At 39.4% G+C, this 22,237-nt stretch overlaps 1 protein-coding gene across 1 annotated transcript in view; it reads right to left on the reverse strand.

Annotated features, from left to right (window-relative positions):
- Window positions 1–6,837, reverse strand: part of LOC122800166 (toll-like receptor 2) — a 115,922-nt gene extending 109,085 nt beyond the window's left edge. The window contains exon 1 of the mRNA XM_044069680.1: window positions 6,573–6,837. The gene's annotated coding sequence lies outside the window, so the exon portion shown is untranslated. The remainder of the gene's footprint in view (window positions 1–6,572) is intronic.
- Window positions 6,838–22,237: the final 15,400 nt, after the last annotated feature.

The raw sequence follows: 22,237 nt of genomic DNA on the forward strand, positions 1-22,237 counted from the left end.
ATCAGACTTCATATTCTTCAGAAAGTGCATGGTAACAAAAGACAAAAGCTTTTATTCTAGCAATTTTCTAAGTGTACAAGATGGATATTTGAAATGTATTCCTGTGTTTGGGACTGTATTTGGCTTCATCCTGGTTTTGTGCTAGGGTTGAGAGTTATGGTAAGAACTGAATTCACTGAGTATGTTTGGGGGCTGTATTCACCCAGTATTGGCTTTGTTCAGGTAGTGTTTGGGACTGTATTCCCCCCATTATTGGCTTCATCCAGGTTTTGTGCTAGGGTTGAGAGTTATTGTAAGAAGTGAATTCATTGAATATGTTTGGGGGCTGTATTCACCCAGTATTGGCTTTGTTCAGGTATTTATTGGCTTCATCCAGGTTTTTTGCTAATGTTGAGAGCTATGGTAAGAACTGATTTCACTGAATATGTTTGGGGGCTATATTCTCTCATTACTGGCTTTGTCCGGGTGTTATTTGCTAAGAGGTTGAGAGCTATGGTGAGAACTGAATTCACTGAATGTTTGGTGGTTGTAGTCACCCATTATTGGCTTTTTTCAGGTCTTTTGTGCCAAGAGGTTGACAGCTGTGCTATGGTGAGAACTGAATTCACTAAATGGTAAAGTTTCAGTCTTCCTCTTTCACAAAACAGCTGATTTGGCATAGTGGTATGTTGCTTTGACTGTTTTGCACAGGGTCCCCTGGGTTCAAGATGTGGCAGTGAAATGTATGGTGGTAACGCATCATTTTATTCTAGCAACTTTCAAACATTATACAAGCAATGTTTAAAATGTGTCCCTGGTTTTTGGCCTTTTGTCCCCCCCCCCATAAATTTCGGCTTTTTCCAGATTTCTTGTGCTGCAAAGTTCAGAGATACAGCTGAGTGTCGAGTAGATTTTACAAGGAGCTGAGAGCTGCAGAGGAGCAAAAGTTTAGTGCTGCTTATGTTTAGTCTACTTGCATTGTTAATAGCACAACAGATAGTGTACTTGCTTTAGATGCTGAAGGCTGTGTGTTCTACTCCCACAGTAGGTAAATGCATTGCTGATGCTGTATTGTGTTGTAAAGGGGGTGGATGCTGCAGTCCTTTTGGCAAAGATGCCTAGTAACTATGAACCTGTTAACAGTTTGCTATCCATTCTCTATGGTATTACTAGCTTTTCATTTTTTTATTGCATGCAACAAAGGCAATTTATTCTTCAAGGGTAACAGGCAGTTTATTTGTAGATTAAACAATGACATATAAAGTGTTTGCTAGCAGCAACCTCTTTATTAGTTACAAATTTCTTCAATGTGGATTTTACTACAGAGATTGTGTATATTTTTTACTGATACTGGTGGACTTGAGTAGACTTTTTATGATGGAAATGTTCTGAATTGGGCAGTTTTGTCATTGGTGGATGCTTTTTGTTTCATTGTTTACTGGAAAAATTTTCAAAACAATAAATTTTAAAATGCCCTTTAACAACTGTACTGTATTGTACAAGGAATATAATGTAATACAGTCAGGAAGGTGTATCAAACAGCATGTGTATGTTATGTTCGAGGGGCCTATGATTTTGAAGACAGCCCAGAGTTAATATTTGCCATTGGTAAAATGTATTTTCTCTGAAAGTGGGCTTCAGTGCTGTTTCAATGCATGAGTTTCAAGGGCAGAGAAGTTTTAATGTTAGTCTATTTTCATTGTGAGACTGCATTGCTTTAATTAACAGATATGTATTAGGGTTTGTGCTGTAAAATGCAAAGTAAAACTTTCAAATGAAATCCTAAATCATCGCAGAAGTAAAGCAGTATGCACATTAGTGTTTATGGTAAATGGGGCAAAATAACCAAGGAATGGGACATTGGAATGGCTGCAGGGGGGGGGCTCCATTTGACCATGATTTTGTGAGGGGAGATAGCAAACTCAGACAGCCCCGGTTGAACTATACCTCTCAGTTGTCCATATCTTTGCAGAATGAATAGATATTTGCTGCTTATTTTTGGTTTGTTCCTCATAAAATTTGTGGTTTTCTAGCAAATCATTTAGGAATTAAGCCATTAAATGACAGACATTGAGTTTCAGATGTCATAACCTTCAGAAAAATGCATGCCAATGCAAGACTGTCTTTAAGTTTATACAAGAGCAATTTTTAGTAGTGTTTGTATGTTCCCCAATATATTTGGCCTTGTTCAGATTTCCTGCATTAAGAGGTTGAGAGGTACGTGCAAATCACTTTGTAGATTAGGAATATCCAAACATCTCAATTGTCCCCAATTCTGGCTCAAAATGTTGCTCTTCCCTAATAATCCCTCCTCCAAAACTGCAATTTTGGAAGAAAATGTGGAGGGTTTACAACTATAACTGTAATGATCAGTTATAGATTACCTTTATTTCAGAAATGCATGTGGATGCTCTTATTTTGTTAGCTGCTTCAAGTTAACTGTTAATATTAAAAAGGTGTCCCTTTTTTGACAGGTATTTTTGCATCACATTTTGGTCTTTTTTCATAAAATTGTGGTTTTCTGGCAAATTAGTGGCAAGTCATTAAAGACTGAAGTTAGAAAATAATGGCAGACATTTGAGTTTCAGATTTTATACCCTTCAGACAATTTGTACTAATGCAAGATCTACCTGTTCTATTTAAGTTAATAAGAGCAATATTTAAAAATTGGCCTTATTTTTGGGCCTGTGTCCTACTTCTATGTATGGCTTTGTCCAGATTTCTTGCTCTGAAGTTGAGAGGTAGGAGTGTCAGAGCCATCACTGTCAGCCAGAGACATTTCAAATTATGACATACTTATTGCACCCCAGCCCCCATTGTAGTGGCTCGGAATGTGTCCAAGGAAGGCAAGGAGCAGTTATGCAGTGTAAGTGTGCAGGGTATTCCCCCATCCAAGGTAGATCACAAATACGACTGTGGCTTTTCATCTGTCCTTGATTTTGCAAAATGTTCTGGTTTTCTATCAGATTTTTATACTGTTGATTTATGCTTCTTATTATTCAGGAACTGCATGCTGTCACAGTGCCCTGTTCTGTTTAAGTAGCCATGGTTTAATGAACATCAGGTAAGCGTGTCAGAGATTGTAAGATGCAAGTAAGCTTTAGTAAGCTTGTCAGACATTGTAAAATGCAAGTAAGCTTTAGTAAGCATATTGTTAAAGAATTACCAGCATTGAAAGCCTTTTCGTTGTTGCCATGCAGAGAATATTTACATAGCTAGATAATGTATAAGCCTTGGGTATTGAAATGCATATGACAGTATTTGTAATAAAAGGACAGGATTACAGTATTTTCAGAAGCTCATTACATTTTATTGGAGACCAGTGTCTTATAGCAGTGTCTGTGTGTTAGTACACTTGTAGTTGGGTGGCTTTAATGGTATATGGTAAATAAGCATTGCTACCTTACTTAAAAGCCAAGCCCTGCAACAACTAGCTCCACACTGAAGTCAAAACACAATAGCTCTGGTGGGTAAATGTACTCTGTAGTAATAAAAAAAAGGCAAATGTTTGAAATAACTACAGCTTATGTGCAAGCACAATAGGTAGTGATGAAACAATGCTCTGCTAAAAATGCTTTAATGCTCCACATTGCTGAGCTGCAATCACTAGCTACCAGGATTTCACCCACTTCAGATCAAGCACGGTGCCGTTCAGTGCAACCTTCCCAGAACTAATTCAAGTCTGACCAGAATTATTTGGTGTGTGTATAAGAGGGAGGTACCCCTCAGCTGTCCAGATTTTTGCCCCATATTCCTCTTAAAAAGGATTGAAGTTGCTAAATAATGAGACATTTCAGTTTTAGATGTCATGTCATTTAGAAAAATGCATACTAACACAAATCCTGTTACTCTTGCAATTTTCTAAGTTTCTGAGAGCCATATTTATAATCTGTCCCTATTTATTTTAGGCTTTGTCAAGATTTCTTGCACTAAGGGTGAGGCCTTGAGGGGTGTGGTATGTTTGTAAGAGAGAGAAAGTGAAATGCCCAAGTTAGAGTTAACAGGTGGAATTTTCAAGTGCATTTTCAAGGAACTGTGAATTTTAAGGGAAGCTAAGTTCACTGCTGCTCATGCCAAGTCTATTTACAATGTGCAACTGTTTTGTTTAGCAAATGGTATCTCTGTTGTGGTATAAAGTTTTAAAGCTATGTTAGTAGCACCACAAGTAGAATACTTGCATCTTAATGTAAAGGCTTGAGGTTCTATTCCTACAGCATATAAATTTGTATGCTGATGTCCTCCTTTGGATGAGATGCCTAATAACTATGAACCTGTTTCAGCTTGTCATCCATTTTCTATTGCAATATACCAGCTTACCATTTTTTTAATTTAACATATTCAATTTATTCTTTGACGGCAGCAGGCACTGAATTTGTAGATGAAACACTGAAATATACAGTTTTCTAGCAACAACATCTTCATTAGTTTCAGATATCTTTAATGTGGAATTATTCAGATTACTTTTACTTCGGCAGCGACACTCAAACAAGTGTTGCTGTATAATACAAGGGATATAATTCAATTATATATTATAATTAATACAATCAGGTAAATCAAATAACTTTTGCATGGCCCTAACGGTTTGCAAGGAGCCTATTCCTTGAAAACAGTTCAAAGGTAAATAACCTGCCACTGGCCAGATGCATTTTCTTTGAATTTGGGTTTCAATGCTGTTTCATTGAATGTGAGTTTCAAAAGTAGAGAAGCTTTAATGCCAAGTCTGCTTTCATTGTAAGACTATTGCTTTGTTTAGGTTTAGTAAATGTCTCAGTGTTTGGGCTATAATGTCTGAAATAAAAGTTGTAAATTAAATCCGACTGCCTGTAATCATTGTAGAACTAAAGCATAAAACAGTATGCACACAGATTTGAACAGTGTCTACAATAAATGGGGAGAAATAGCCAAGTAGTGGGACACTGGAATGGTTGTGTGGGCGGGGCTTGGGGTGGGTGGACTTGGGCGGGGCTGTGTTGGAAGGGGCGGGGTGAGCTATGTGGGTGGGGCTCTGGGTTTGCACCCCCCTGCAAAAAATCCTGCGGGCTCCCTTGATCCCAGCCACAAATCTGGAGATAAAATATTGTCTTTGTGGTGATACTGTTTGGGAGAGTTTCTTTACTGGCATAATGTGTAGGGTTAGGGTTAGGGGGTAGGGGCAGAATTAGGGTTACGATTAGGGTTAGCACATATGACTAATGTGGTGGGGGGGTTTCATTTGGAGACTCGTTATAGAACTGCAGCAACCTGTGAGATGTTTATATCAAGCCACAGAGTGCAACTGGTATATTCCCTAGCCAATGGGGGGGCAGATACCAGGTTTTTCCCTACCACTAAAACAAAATTACATTTTATTGTGCAAAGCAGGCTTTCCTTTCGTACAAACAGCATTTATATAGTGATGGTGTGGACAGATATCCTTGATCTTGAAAGGGTAGGGATAGCTGTGCAGTCTTAATATACACGAACAAGAGGGAGGGAACATTCACATACAAGTAATCCTGGCTTTGATGCCTGAGTAATATCTGAACTGCCTTTTGTTTCCTTACTGTTTTTTTGGGATCATTTGAGCTTACTGTCCTTCATTTCAGTTAGTGATGAGTAGCTGGCATCACAGTTTATTCCTTTATATAATCTATTATTACCATCCACAAGTAGTGTCTGTCCTGCCTTGTCCTTCTGTCATGCCATTGCTCTTTTAAATCACTTCATCAACAACTTACTTCCTTCCCCAGAAGTTACATGCTGTAGCTCCATTATTTTTGGTGGGGGTACCTCTCAGCTGTACAGATTTTCACAGAATGTCCAGATTTTTGCCTCCTATTTTTGGTCTATTTCTCATGCAATTGTGTTTTTTTTTTTTTTTGGCAAATCATTGAGGGTTGAAGTCAGAAAATATGGACAGACATTTGGGTTTCAGACTTCATACCTTTCAGAAAATCCGTGGTAATGTAAAACCTGTTATTCTATCAACGTTCTAAGTTTGTAAGAGCTATATTTAAAAAGTGTCCCTATTTTTGGACCTTTGGACCTTCATTATTTATGGCTTTGTCCAGATTTCTTGCTCTAAGAGATTGAAAGGTATGCGACATGCAGTAAAAATATCTCAATGATCTTCTTTTTCACACCTGTTTCTTATCTGCTGCAGCTTTTTATGCATTATCCTGGTTCTAGGACTAGAGAGCATTATGACAAACAGTAAATATCAGAGTTTTTAATGGTGCCGAAGGCCATCCTACAACTCTGAACACACTCAGATAAGCAAACTTGCACACTGTAAAATTTAGATGCAGAGCTATCTAACCGAGCAATATTTAAATGGAGTAAATAGTTTATAGAATTAAACAAAAAACATCACTAACATAAGAATTTCTGAGCTACCTTATTGTTTTCAGTTCATAGTCTCTGTACATTTTCTCATTTAATGTTACTTCACTGCTTATTTAAACATAACCAAATTCAAATATTTTCTGCATCTTTTCTTGTTTTTAAATGCACATAAAGACATATACAGATGTTCACTGTATATGAAATGCTATTCATTATTATAGCGGATTTTAAACAAAATGTTCTGCTTCTTAAAAAAATAACTCACATACCTCAGAACTCTTTGCTTTTTAGTGAATGTCTTGAAGATGGACAAACTAGAGAGGATGGTACTGTAAATGTCTGTAGATTTCCTCTGCGTTTTATTTCTCAGCCTGCAGAACACCACCTTTTGTGGCTCGGATTATGAATCTTGTGTTATGAACACCCAGCTTTATAGCAACACAGTTTTCTTACGAGGTGACCAAAACAGATCAGCCAGCACATTGAAATGAAAGCTGCATGCTCTCAAATGCAGTCTTCAAGAAACAAAGTGAGTTTCAGACTCTAGCAGAAATAAATGTATTATGTTCTGCTTCTTCTGCTACTGCTGATAGCTTATGCATTACAAACCAGCACAGGAAACCACAGGGCTGTCTCTATCCAACTGCATGGCCAGTTATATTGTGTCACTTCAGATGGACCGTTATCTTTAGCAGGAGCAAACTGCTTAAGTTGCATTTCAGAAGTTATCAACATGTGACTCATTATGAATCAATGTTAAAATTTTAGGAAAATATAATTAGAAGGTTAAATTCCCTCAATATTATGGCACATTTCTATTAGAAATTCATATAGGTTCATAGGTACGTTCATAGGTAAGTACTAGGCTATCTGCCTGAGGGCATCTATAAGCCTAGCCAGAATGTGTTGGCTTTCACCATCCCCTTCATCCCCTTAGATTAGCTCCTTGTGCCTCGATCCAGCAGAGACATTAGTTCCCTGTGCCTCTGTCCAGCAGAGCCACTGCAGTGATCCCCGGGGTAAATTTTCTGTTTCTCATCCACTCGTCAAGGTTTCTCTTGAAGAGTGTTACTGAGGGGCTCTGCCTTAATGTAGACTGGAATCCTGCTCCAAAGCATGGGGAGTCTCTGGGACAGGAATCGATCCTTCCAGCACGTCCTATTTATCATTGTGGTGAGGTTTAAATCCCAAAAGTGTGTGGCTCTTGGGGATTTGTTTTTTTTTTTTTTTTAGGTGAAGCATTTCTATCAATTCTGGGTTGGACATGGCCTTGTATGTCAGACAGAGATCACCTCTGAGTAAGCGGTATGCAACCGAGTACAGCTGGAGTTTCTTCAGTCGGGCTGCATATGGCATATGTTTGAGGCCAGTAATCCTCTTGGTGAGGTACTTCTGTGGTCTTTCCAGCTGTTGCAGGTGTCTTGTAAGGTACATCCCAAATGGGGTATTGTACTCTATGATGGGTCTGATGAGTGATGAGTAGAGGGGCACAATAACTTATTTTGTTCTAGATGCAAACCCGTTTGTGATTAGGTGGGCCACATAGAAGGATTTTCTAACCACCCTGGCAATATGATTATCAAAGGAGAGATTACTATCTACTTGGGTCCCCAGATCCCTTATTACATTTTCTGTATTTAGGGGACTACCACGTATGTGGTAGTTCACAGGTACTTTGTTTTTTCCAAAGGGGATGACTATGCACTTTTTGTCATTTACCTTGAGGCCATGATTTTGACACCAGGTATCTGTCTCAGTGAGACCCTTCTGGAGGATGTCTGTATCAGCTGGAGAGTCAGTTATGGCTCCCAGTTTGCAGTCGTCTGCGAACTTGGTCAGCCATAGTCCTCCTGTGCTTGCCTGCACCTCTGAGAAGTATATACCGAACAGGAGCGGTCCCAGGACTGAGCCCTGGGGGACACCACTTGTAACTGGTTTAGAGTCGGACCTAGAGCCTGAAACTCTCACTGTGTGGATTCTATCCATGAGCCAATTGGCAACCCATCTCATGACATAGGGGTTTATGTTCAGGCTGATGAGCTTGTCTATAATACCAGAATGGGGAATGGTGTCTAAAGCCTTTGTGAGGTCTAGGTAGGCTGTGTGGACCTCCTTTCCCTAATCTAAAGCCTTGGTAACTGTCTCAAAGAAGTCCACCAGGTTTAGGAGGTATGATCTGCCCTTAACAAAGCCAAACTGGGTAGGGTCCAATGTTTGAAGGTTCCCAATGTCTCTGTTAATGTATTCCATGATAATGCGCTCCATAGCCTTGCAGACCAGGCTAGTCAGGCTTATAGGGCGATAGTTCCTGGGGTCTGTTGTGGCTCCACCTTTGTGGAGCAGGATAACTGTTGCTGTGCACCACTCTATGGGTATGTAGCCTGTTGAGAGGCTGAGTTTGAATAGTTTGTTTAGGTAAGGGGGCTAGTTCATTTTGGAGCTTGTGTAAGACACAGCAGGCCCTTTAGGGGGTGGGGGTGGGGGGTGAAGTTTGCACTAAACTTGTCTGCCAGAATGTTGGCAATATCAGTCGGTTCAGTGTATTTTATGCCATTCTGCACTAACTCAGAGCAGATCTGACAGTTTCCACTTAGGTTCATGACATAGCTAAATAATGCTTTGTGGTTATCTTTGGAGTCCTTGGCAATTTTTCTTTCGAAGCTAGCCTTGGATGATTTTATGAGGGATCGTAGTTTCTTGCTGATACTGATCAGGGATGTCTTTCCTTCTTGGGACTTTACTCTTTTCTGCCCTAGTTTCCTCCTTCTGTTGTATAGCTTGTTTATGGCAGGGGTCCACCAGACTGGTTTCCTTTTCTTGGAGGAGTGAGTTTTAGTTTTGCTTGGGATAGCACGATCCATGCATTCTTGCAGGTGCTCATAGAGTGCCTTTCTAAGGGATTCAGCAGCTTGGACAGCATTGTCCTTTAGCATGGGGGCTGTGAACCTTTCCACCTCGGTCTTAAGTAACGTGATGTTTGCTTTTGAAAAGTTTTTAACGATGGTTTCCTTGATTGGGGGTGGGGGCGGAATGTGGATATCCAGAGTGATTAGTCTATGGTTTGATCTAACCAGCAAGAGTTTGACCTCCGGGGGGAGAACACCGGTCGCCCATGTTGGTGATGACCAGGTCCAATATGTTGTCACCTCTGGTGGGAGTGTTGACCAGTTGATCCAGGGTGTTTGAGTTTATAAATTCTTGGAAGCATTGGGGAAGGGAGTTAGCACTTCAGTAGTTCTCCCATTTAATGTTTGGGTAATTGAAATCACCCAGTATTAGGGTGTTTGGTAGGACCTTCATATTTTCCAGTGTCTCCAGAAATGTGGAATGGGGGTCCTGGGTCATGGTGGGTGATCTGTAGGAAGCTACAATTTGAATTGCAGTTTTGCCCATTGTTAGTTGCACATGGATGATTTCTGAGACATTGTGCTGTGCCACTAACCTGGAGGTGTGGGTATCCTTGATGAATATTGATACACCCCCACCTTTTGTGTTTCGGTCTGGGTTCTGTGGCTGAAAAGTATGGTATGAGTTATAGCCCGGTAGTGCTGGGGTGCTCTCTGGAGCCTTAAACCAGGTTTCTGTTACTGCACAGATATCAATGTTCTCCATACTGAAGAGTGCCTTGAGTGCATGCATTTTGAGGTTTAGACTTCTGGCGTTGAGTAGCATTACCCTCAGTTTTTGGTTACTTGTGCTATTTACAGTGGTGGGTTTGTCTTTTGAGCCTTGCCTAAAAAAGGCACTATGGGGGCGGCAAAAGCCTCGGTCAGTAGTATTCGAAAGCCTAAGGGTGACAGGTGCAAGCCATCTCTTGCGAAGCAATGTGGCTTATTGAGCATGTCATCCCAGGTGGACAGATACTGGATTCCCTTTGAATGGCACCAGAAACTTAGCCAATTGTTGAAATTGATCATTTTTTCTTTATACTGTGGCTTCATTCTTGGTGAGAGCAGGATGCTACTCGGGGTTGGGGTCATACTGACCTGGGCTACGTGATCAGAGAGCTCTTCCATGTCTCGTTTCATGTAGTCCAGGGAAGTACATCTCTGGTCATTCACACCAACATGGACAATGACAGAGTCGTATTTCTACTTGTTCTGGAGTGACCTGAGTGCTTGTGTTATGTGGAGGATCCTGGCACCCGACAGACAGCTAACTGTAACCTTCTCCTTGTCCAGCCTAGTTAGTGGGACATCAGTGTGCCTGACTATAGAGTTGCCTATTACTAGTGTGTTGGGTATGTTATTTTGCCTTAAGGGCTGTGATTGCGTGGCACACTAATTATGTGAAGTATGTATTTCATGGATTGTGATGGGGTGTGGAGGTTGCTTGGGTGTCTGCTTTGGAGGTCTCTGTTGCTTTTACAGATTTTTATTTAGAGCCTCCGAGTATGTTTTCATGTATTCATGTGTGTTATTTGCCGGTGTTGGTTTATTTGGTCTATGTGAGACTGGTGGGGTGTTGCAAGTATTTTCCTTCTCCTCTTGACTGTCAGTTCCAATCTTGGGTTAAGAGAGCTTTGCCTCCAGTTTGGCTGCATAATTGCATATCTCGCATATATTAGTGTTTGGTGGTAGGAGGAGAGGGTTGTCTGTGTACATGAGGCAGTTGTAACATTGCCTCAAAATGCCCAGATTCACCAGTTGGACTGGACAGTACATCTGAAAGGTAAAGTGAGCTGTTTTACTGATTAGCTGGTAGGGACAAATAGAGAGTCTTGTCTTTCTGGACAGTACAGGGGGTCTAGTGCTAGGGTTAATTAGTGCTTGCTATGAGTTTTGAGCAAGTGCTGGGCTGTGAAATGAATGGTTTGAGTGCTTAAGTTGAAAGGTTGTCTATTTCCAAGGGAAAAATTGAAGAGCACACTTTGTGGAGCCGGGAATAGTTTAACCCTAGCTAACCGGCACTGCCCGGTGTGCAAAATCATGCAAATGCGGTTTTTATAGCAGGGAAATGAAAGAGATAGAAATTAGCCCAAAATGGCCAATAAACTACTAACTTCTGGGCTACAGCAAACAAGGCGCACAAATTTCAGAAAGAAACAGATCAAATAAGCAGGCACAATAAGCCTTTAACCAGACATTCCCAGCTCAGAAGGGCAAAATCTAGCCTCTCCTCCCACAAGAGTGCAGACTACAAACCTTCTTAATGTAAAATAACTGGCCTGAAGCCCAAGTGCTTAAACCAGAACTAATGCACTTTTAGAATTACAGACACTGAGCCTTCAATCAGCAATTCCCAACTTAGAAAGATGTAAGCTACCTATCCTGCCACATCAGTGGGCCAATGTATTCACAAAGATATTGTGCAGTCTTTTTCACAAAGATATTGTGCAGTCTTTAAATGGGATACATACAGTATGCTGTACACAGGACAACTAAGTTTTTTTTTTGAGAATGTGGCACACTAGACAAGTCAAGATGTCTTGATGTCTTACTTTTCATATTTATTGGACTTGTATCCACAAATAAATATACATTTTTGAAAGATATATACTGCATTAGAGAACACAAAGGATGCATTTGTCCGAGAAAGACTGTAAAATGAGCATATTTATTTGTCATGCTTGGAATCACTACAATTTTAAATCAGTGACCTGTTAAAAGACTACTTATGCTGGGTAACCACATGAAATTGTATCTGGTTAATTAAGGGATGTTACACTGAACATTGTATTTCTGTAAGCTACTCACACTGTAACTGTAATGAAACACTGTTATATAGAAAGAGGCAGGGACACTACCTACCTACTCACAGCAGCAGCCAAAAAAATGTGGGCAAGGGTGTAGCCAGAGAATTCCATTTTGTACTCATAAATTCTTATTTCTATCCTCCATACCACTTGGCATTTAAAAAATGGACACACCTCTAAAGATGTTGTCCCTTTCCAGACCTTTAAGATATAGAACAGGCTACAAAGCCTCATTTTCAGCCATTCCCTCTAAAACTGTTAAAAGTATTGTTTTCCTTCCCTGTAAAGATGGTAGGTACCTGTTGTTGTACTAGTCACTGATAAGGTCTGAAAAGCCACAGTGTTTCTAAGGGATTCCCAGAAAAACATATTCAGTAAAGTATATTTGGCTAGTTACTTAAATGTGGGAATACTCCCGCATATAGCTATTTATATCAGCACAATGTCCCTTGTTACTCTGGTTACTACATTCCTTACTGGAACACATAAACAGAATGCTGGCATATAACAATATCTCCTTGCTCTGCAGTCTTGGCAAGCAATGATTTATAAATACTTAAGGCTTTCTTGCAATGATTGTGGAGACATTTTGCTTTGAATAGTACGCTAAAGGAGGCAGCCAGTGTTGCTGCAGTTGTAAGTGGGTGGAGCCCTGTGATTCTTGTGTAATTAAAGGAGGAATCACAGACTGTGCTTGTCGCATTCACTTACTATAACAGGTACACTGTGCCTGGTGCCATCAGTTCAGTTTTAGCACTTTAGCCATCTACTAGCATATCCTGTAGCTGCTCCTGTAATGTTATTGCACAGCCACAGTCTACTGTGCACAGCTTCACAAAAACTGTATGACTGCATGCAGTATTATAGGTGTTATTAATCTACACCTGCACAGCCCTACATTCCAGCTGGACATCCATAACGTGTAAATCATGGACTGGACAGTGGAACCTTATCTGCATAACAACAATGTACTTGAACTCATCCAGGTGTACAATAATATATGGCATTACTCCAAGGAGTAAGTGTACCTTTATTAATTGCGTAAGACCACGGTTTGTGCGTTGGACTGTGTAACATTCCTGTGCAGTTTCAGATCATACTTATAATTGCCAGCCCTATAAACTTACATGTAACTTAGAAAACACTAATATACTCGACCATACTATCCTGTTTCTTGCTAACAAAGAAACAATGGGAGGATATATGTATGGCTCCCAAATATGCAACAAAGTCTAGCAGATTTAGGATCTTTGCTTGAAAGTGTTTACATAGGTATTTTATACCCCAAACAGACGCCAAATAATTTTTCCTCGGGTAGATTGCAAATGTTGGAGGTGTGATGTGAAGAAAGAGATAATTGGTAACAAATATTTTGAGAGTGTAATGATTTGGCAGCCTTTACAATTTCCCTGCAGACTACCGTGTCAAAAATATTGGGTGGTGTAACTAAGGAAATTATTTTTTGAGTAGTGATACAGACAGTGGCGGCTGGTGACTTCAAATCACAGGGGGGCTGCAGGAGACGCTGAATGGGCGGGGTCAAAGGGAAGGGGTGTGGTCAACCATAAAGGGGAGGAGCTATGCACAAAACCACAAAAAAACTAACTTTAATTAAATACGCTGCCCTGGGTGGCAAACCATCATTATGAAAGTCCAATCAAGACAAAAATAAGTGTAGAAGAATAAAAATATTTCAATGCATTGGCTGCATGACAGCTTACTTAATATCTAGATGGAAACAAAAGGTTGTGAGGCATGAAAAATAAATTACTTTTAAATACATTACTGGAATGCCAGTCAAAATCAAGTATAAGAAAAACCAGAAGCACTCAACTCAAACTACTTCTCCTTGCACTGCAGTTCTAATTATAATATATTCAGCTTTATTAAAGTACCAAGCAACATGCTGAAAGTAGAAATCTATGTGATGCCCCCACTTGTAAAAATGTTTCTTATCCAAAAAGACCTGCTGCCTGACAACGTTTCATGGGGAAAACATGATAAAAGTAAAAATGAAAAGCAAACAAGAAACAAGCTCAAGATACATTGCTTAAAGGATTACTGTACAGGTTATGGACCACACATGATTGGCATTCTGTTTAGTTTACGGGTAAAGCCTGTAGAGATGACTGGAAGTCTCCAACAAGTGTAATGAGCTTTTTAAAATAATGGAATCCTGTCCTTTAATACCCAAGGCTTATACATTATCTAGTCAAGTATTCTCTGCATGGCAACAACAGAAAGGCTTTCAATGTTGGCAATTCTTTAACAGTATGCTTATTAAAGCTTACTTGCATCTTACGATGTCAGACAAGCTTACCTTATGGTCATTAAAGCATTGCTACTTAAACACAGAGCAACAGGCACTTTGAGTAATAAGCATAAATCAACAGTACAAAAATATGACAGAAACCAGACCATTCTGCAAAATCAAGGACAGATGAAAAGCCACTGTAGTACTTATGCAGTGTGTCCTCCCCATCCAAGGTAGATACAACTACTCCTTGCCTTGCTTGCACACATCCAGAGTCACTACATGGGGAGTGGGGTGCAACAAGCATGTCACAATTTGAAATCTCTCTGGCTGACTGTGATGGCCCTGACACATTTGTCATACCTCTCAACTTCAAGAGCAAGAAATCTGGACAAAGCCATACACAGAAGTGGGACAAAGGCACAACAAGAAGGACAATTTTTAAATATTGCTCTAATAAACTTAGAAAGATAATAGAATAGGTCTTGCATTAGTATGAATTTTCTGAAGGGTATAAAATCTGAAACTCAAATGTCTGTCATTTTCTAACTTCAGTCTTTAGTGATTTGTCACTAATTTGCCAAAAACACAATTTTATGAAAAATGGACCAAAAATGTGATGCAAAAATATAAAATAGACACACAATACAGCTTCTACCTGTCAAAGAAGGGACACTTTAATATTAGTACTGCTACCTTGAGCAGCTGACAAAATAAAAGAATCTACATGCATTTCAAGTAATCTATAACTTTGATTATTACAGTTATTTCTTAATTGTAAACCCTCCATGTTTTCTTCCAAAATTGCTATTTTGGGAGGGATTATTAGGGGAAGAGCAACATTTTGAGCCAAAATTGGGGACAGTTGAGAGGTTGGCTATGCCTAATTCTATAAAGCAATTTATTTGCATGTACCTCTCAACCTGTTAATGCAGTAAATCTGAACAAGGCCAAATATATTGGGGGCACATATAAACAGTACTAAAAATTGCTCTTGTATAAATTGAGACAGTTGATAGAACGGCTCTTACTTTAACATGCATTTTATGAAGGTTATGAAGTCTGAAACTTATTATTTAGTGACTTCTGGCAAATCATTTAGGAATTAAAACTACAAATTTTATGAAGAACAAACCAAAAATAAGAAGCAAAATCTATTCATTCTTTGAAAATCTGGACAGGTGGGAGGTATAGTTCAGCTGGGCCTGTCTGAGTTTGCTGCCCTTCCCCTGACAAAATAATGGTTGAACTGGAGCCTCTGCAGCCATTCCAATTAACCATTACTTGGCTATTTCACTCCATTTACCATAAACACTAATGTGCATACTGCTTTACTTCAATGATTGGACTTCATTTGAAAGTTTTATTTTGTATTTTACAGCACAAACATTAAGTAATCTGTTAAACAAAGCAATGCAGTCTCACAATGAAAACTTAGCATTAAAACTTCTCTGCCCTTGAAACTCACATTCATTGAAACCCACATTCAAAGAAAATACATTTTGCCAGTGGCAGATAAAGATTAATTTTGGGCTGTTTTGAATCATAGGCCCTTGCATATGAAACATACATGTGCTCTTTGATACACCTTCCTCATTGTACTAAAATTATATTCCTTGTACAATACAGTACACTTGTTAGAGGGTGTTTTAAATTTGTTTTGAACATTTTTCCAGTAAGCAATGAAACAAAACATATGCACCCATAATGGCAAAACTGCCCAGTTGAGAACATTTATCATAAAAAGTCTACTCAGACTTCCACAGTCCACCATTATTAGTAAATATACACAATTCTACAGTCCACCATTATTAGTAAATATGCACAATTCCACAGTCCACCATTATTAGTAAATATGCACAATTCTACAGTCCACCATTATCAGTAAATATGCACAATTCTACAGTGCACCTTTATCAGTAAATATGCACAATTCTACAGTCCATATTCAGTGAATTCAGTTCTTGCCATAGCTGTCAACCTTAGCACAAAAACCTAAGCCAATAATGGGGAATACAGTCCCAAAATAGGGACAAATTTAAAATATTCATCTTATAAACTTAGAAAATTGAAAAAAGGTTGTGCTACTATGTATTCTGAAGAACATGAAGTTTGAAATTCAAATGGCGGTCAATTCTACTGCGGACAGAACAAAAACAATTTTCAGCAGAGGCGCGGGATTAATACTGCAGACACGTCTTTGTAAAATGGCAGGGCATCAGAGCAAATCCACACAAACACAGGCAGGAGATGCAGACTCCAAACAGAAGCCACCCCAACCAAGAATCAAACCAGAAAACCTATAGCTGTGAGGCAATACCACCGCACCATCAATTATGCAAGGAATTAAACATTCAGAAACCTGAAGTCTGAAATTCAAATGCCTGTCAATTTTACTGCGGACAGAACAAAACCAATTTTCAGCAGGGATTAAAACTGCAGACACGTCTTTGTAAAATGGCAGGGCACCAGAGCAAATCCACACAAACACATGGAGGAGATGCAGACTCCACACAGAAGCCACCCCAAAGAATCAAACCAGAAAACCTATAGCTGTGAGGCAACAATACTACCACTGCACCATCAAATCTGCAAGGAATCAAACATTCAGAAACCTGAAGTCTGAAATTCAAATGCCTGTCAATTTTACTGCGGACAGAACAAAAACAATTTTCAGCAGAGATGCAGGGATTAATACTGCAGACACGTCTTTGCAAAATGGCAGGGCACCAGAGCAAATCCACACAAATACAGGAGGAGATGCAGACAGAAGCCACCCCAACCAAGAATCAAACCAGAAAACCTATAGCTGTGAGGCAACAATACTACCACTGCACCATCAAATCTGCAAGGAATTAAACATTCAGAAACCTGAAGTCTGAAATTCAAATGCCTGTCAAATTTACTGCGGACAGAGCAAAACAATTTTCAGCAGGGATTAAAACTGCAGACACATCTTTGTAAAATGGCAGGGCACCAGAGCAAATCCACACAAACACAGGCAGGAGATGCAGACTCCACACAGAAGCCACCCCAACCAAAGAAAACCAGAAAACCTATAGCTGTGAGGCAACAATACTACCACTGCACCATCAAATCTGCAAGGAATTAAACATTCAGAAACCTGAAGTCTGAAATTCAAATGCCTGTCAAATTTACTGCGGACAGAACAAAAACAATTTTCAGCAGAGACGAGGGATTAAAACTGCAGACACATCTTTGTAAAATGGCAGGGCACCAGAGCAAATCCACACAAACACAGGCAGGAGATGCAGACTCCACACAGAAGCCACCCAAGAATCAAACCAGAAAACCTATAGCTGTGAGGCAACAATACTACCACTGCACCAGAAACCTGAAGTCTGAAATTCAAATGCCTGTCAAATTTACTGCGGACAGAACAAAAACAATTTTCAGCAGAGAGGATTAAAACTGCAGACACATCTTTGTAAAATGGCAGGGCACCAGAGCAAATCCACACAAACACAGGCAGGAGATGCAGACTCACACAGAAGCCACCCCAACCAAGAATCAAACCAGAAAACCTATAGCTGTGAGGCAACAATACTACCACTGCACCATCAAATGGAATTAAACATTCAGAAACCCTTAAGTCTGAAATTCAAATGCCTATCAATTTTATTTAACATTTTAATCAGGACAGTCTGACTTGGAACAAATAAACAAATTTTCAGCAGAGGCCCAGGAAGAAATAATGCAGACATGTCTTTGTAACATGGGAGGGCACAAAAGCAAACCCACACAAACACAGGAGAAGATACAGACCCCACAAAGAAGGAACCCCAGCCAAGAATCAAACCCAAGAACCTGCAGCTGTGAGGCAACAATGCTACTACTACACCATCAAATATCAAGCATTACAACATTTACAAACCACAGATATTATGAGGAACAGATCAGATCAAATATGAGGTAAAAATCTGAAATTTTTTACAAATGGTGGTGGGTAGGAACTCAAGTCTTTAACACCTGCATACAGGGTACAGGGTTCAAGCCCATTCCCTACCACACCACCATAAGCACCTGGGGCATTTTCTCACACACACACACACACACACACACACACACACACACACACACACACACACACACACACACACACTCCAGTAAAGCACAAGCACCATACACAAACTCCAGTAAAGCACAAGCACCATACACAAACTCCAGTAAAGCACAAGCACCATACACAAGCACAAGCACCATACAAACTCAATGAATACAACGTCCACAATCCATACATCCTTCTACTGAAGACCCGCGAGATCCACATGCTCCTTGATCCCTGAGGCACTGTCGAGTCCTGCTGCTCCTCTTGCAGTCCGGTCTGTGCACTGTCCTGGATACAGAATCAGAATTGCCTAGACATAGTAAGGCCTTGTTTAGTTTAATTCAGATGGCTTACAAAAAACAATGGAAATCAAAGTCAAAACCAACTATACTAGAAGTAGTGAAGGACAAATTACATAGAAAAGTGGGAATTGTGAGAGCAATATATGCAGAATAATGTTTTGGAGAAGAAATTAAGTTTAAAAGGAGGCAGGTATTAAACGAGCTATGCAATGGTGGAATGACAATGACTGTATAGAAAACTATTTGTGATGTACAATGTTTGCATCTGAAAATATGTCAATGTATAACAGCCTTTGTAATAAGTGATAATTCAATAAAAATGTCCCTTGTTTAAAAAAAACACAGTCCATGCTGTACTCCTAGTTATAAATGTGCCTTACTGACTGTTACCATTTGCAACTAAGGAGCTGACACATATATGTTTACAGCTTCTCACTCTTGTGACATCAGAAGGTTGTTGCTTATGATAGACATTGTCTGTCTTTCTTTTGGGAGAGATACATTTCTCACAGTTTACTTATGCATTAGCCTCAGATCTTATATCCCACTTCCCTGAGTAACAGTGGTATATGGACCTCTAGATAATTTATGAATTGTGAAAGTTAACTCTCAAGTCATATACCTTAGGCTGAATCTAGAACTACTAAGTTTTCAATCACATATGCCTACTCAAACTCCGACACTTACATTGAAGGTATGATCTTTTGAAGACTTATTTTCATAGAAATAAACAGTGTAGGTAAACCATCCAGATGTACTTAATGACTGCAGTGAAATAAAGCTATATGCAAACATAAATAAACACAGTGGCACCGATGGAAAAAACTGACCAGGTATGAAATCTAGCTATGCAAACATAAATAAACATAGTGGCACTGATGGAAAAAACTAACCAGGTATGAAATCTAGCAAGTATTATACTCCATCTAAATTTTCTGCCAAAGTTCAAAACTGCTCAGGCATATACCGAATACAGATTAGCAGACATATTCTATGCTCTGTTGCATATGTTGAGAGTGGCTTTATGACTAAGGATATAGTCTAGTACGGAGTCTTACTGTGAAATGTTTACTTCACTGAAACTTAGGCAGAAGAAAGTTCCAAGTATATAACCAGTAGTCAAAAATGCATATCAATGTGAAGCACAAAATTTCTCTTTTTGGATGAGGTTATGAATCACTCATCTAGGTTTGTTATCAGCTACACTGAGCACTTGATAAATTAAAGTCGGCAGCTACTATAGCTGTTAAACTGCAAGAGGACTTACAACAGGATAAAACAATCCCATGTGCATTTGGACACTCTCTCTCTCTCTCTCTATATATATATATATATATGGGTGTACTTTGAAACATCTAAAATCCATAGCATCTAATTTCATAACACTATGATGAGAACATCAAAAACCTAAAACATCTAAAACCCATAACATCGAATTTCATAACATATAACACTACAAATCATAAGAAAATAACACCCCCTCCACATATAACAACACCAAACTACCAAACACACTTTTTACTACATTTCTGCAGGGGGGCAAGCACCCCTGCACCCCCCATGTGGGGGGCTTCGCCCCCCCCACTCACATACATAAATTAAATATATCAACTCCAAGATCACACTACAGTGGGAAAAGGTTAATTTCCTAACCTCACTGTATCAAGCCCCCCTTAGATGTTATGGGTTTTAGATGTTTTGAAGGGGACCCATATATATATATATATATATATATATATATATATATACACACACACATACATGCAAGTTAGAAGTTCCTGAATTCCAGACTTATCAAATTAATGTTGTTCTTGACCTCATAAATTTATCAAGTCTGGTTTTAATATCTAAACCTTGGTTGAAGAACTGAATTATCACAATACATAATGGCAGTGGTAGCAGATCTGATGGTGAGATACTCAGGCTTCTTTTTTATTTTAAACTCACAAAAATAGAATATTAATGTAATAAAAACATTGTTTTGCTAAGAAAAGACATTTCATTGCTGCAATTAATGTGCTAATAGAATTACACTAAATTAACTAAACTGAACATTAAAATGAATCTAGAAATGAGCTGATATAACTACTTATTAGCATGCTCTCTCCCATCTCTCCCTTTCACATATTAAAAAGCTGCATCGTGTCAATCCATGCCTTGGTATCATGTATCATATGTATTGATATCAGCTGTCTAGGCACAAATATTTGCATTCAGTTATAGCCATATTCATTGGCTCTCATTTTACAGAGTAGACATGCAGTGAGTGTTGCAACAGTATTTCCCTTTAAACTAAAGCAAGAAAGAATGTTACCAATACACCAGATATACTTTTGACTAGGGTTACCAACACCCAATGTCTACAGAAATAATCCAGTTTTGAACATGGTGTTCAGGGATGAAAGTGGGGAATACTAACAATAAAGTTCTCTTCTTGTCTGGAGATTAGAAAACTGAGTCAAGTGCAGCCAGTCATAAAGTCACTGGCAGGTATTCATAGTCCAGAACTTTGCAAATGCATTATGGTTATATGCATATTGTGCTGCTCCATGGATATGCAAATACGGTCACTGAAAGGCGTTTGCAATGAATAAGGAAAAGTGAAGCATTTTCTTAAAAACATACCCACCTTTCACAAAAGAGTAAGTTGTATAAAGTGCAGGCTAGTAAAATTAGTGCAGGCTATGTACAAGGACCCAATGACTCAAGTATGAACAGTGTTATGTGTCACAGAGGGGTTCCCAGTGGGAGTGGGCATGCATCAGGGTTCATTTCTGAGCCCACTGCTATTTATACTGTTGATGGATTACATTAGCAAACAGGTTGAAGGGGACAGATCAACAAAGTTGCTGTATGCAGATGATGTAGCATTACAGGCAGACTCTGATGAAACATCTCAGCAAAGGATAGGGGCATGGAATACAAAACTGAAGGCACATGGAATGAAACTGAATACAGATTAGACAGTGGTAATGGCAGCAAATCAGAAGAAATTGAGAATTGAGATAGATAGTGAAACAGGTTAACAGCTTCAAGTATGTGGCGTGGCTGGGGTGTTTATGGACAAGGGAAGTCTGAAAGAAGAGTTCAAAACTAGAATCAGAGGGGCTGCAGCCAACTGGCATAGAAAGTCTGGTGTAGTGTATAACAGAAGAATGCCAAAGAGGCTGAAAAGTAAGGTGTGCAAAACAGTGATGAGACCAGTACTACTGTATGGTACAGAAACCTGGGCAGTAAAGGCAGAGCAGATGAGGAAACCAGAGGTGATGGAAACGAAGTGCCTGAGATGGATGGTAGGAGGCACACTGTGGGACAGATGAAAAAATAAGGACATAAGAACATTAGCCAAAGTAGTTCCAATTGCAGAAAAGATCAAAGAGAACAGCTTACATTGGTTTGGGCTCATGTGCAGAAAAGCAGAAGACAATCTAGTAAAAAAGATTTGGGACAGACAGGAAGAAGACAAGAAGAATTGAGGGCATCCAGGAAAGAGGTGGCTGGATTGTGTGAGAGAAGATCTGTGACAGTCAGACATGAGTGTTGAAGAAGGCAGGAGTGTGAAATTTAATCGAGAGAGATGGTGACAGTTAACACGACACCCCGACCCCACGTAG

Source organism: Protopterus annectens, chromosome 4.part0 (assembly GCF_019279795.1).
Source record: "Protopterus annectens isolate FY-2018-M chromosome 4.part0, PAN1.0, whole genome shotgun sequence".
Taxonomy (NCBI): Eukaryota; Metazoa; Chordata; order Ceratodontiformes; family Protopteridae; genus Protopterus; species Protopterus annectens.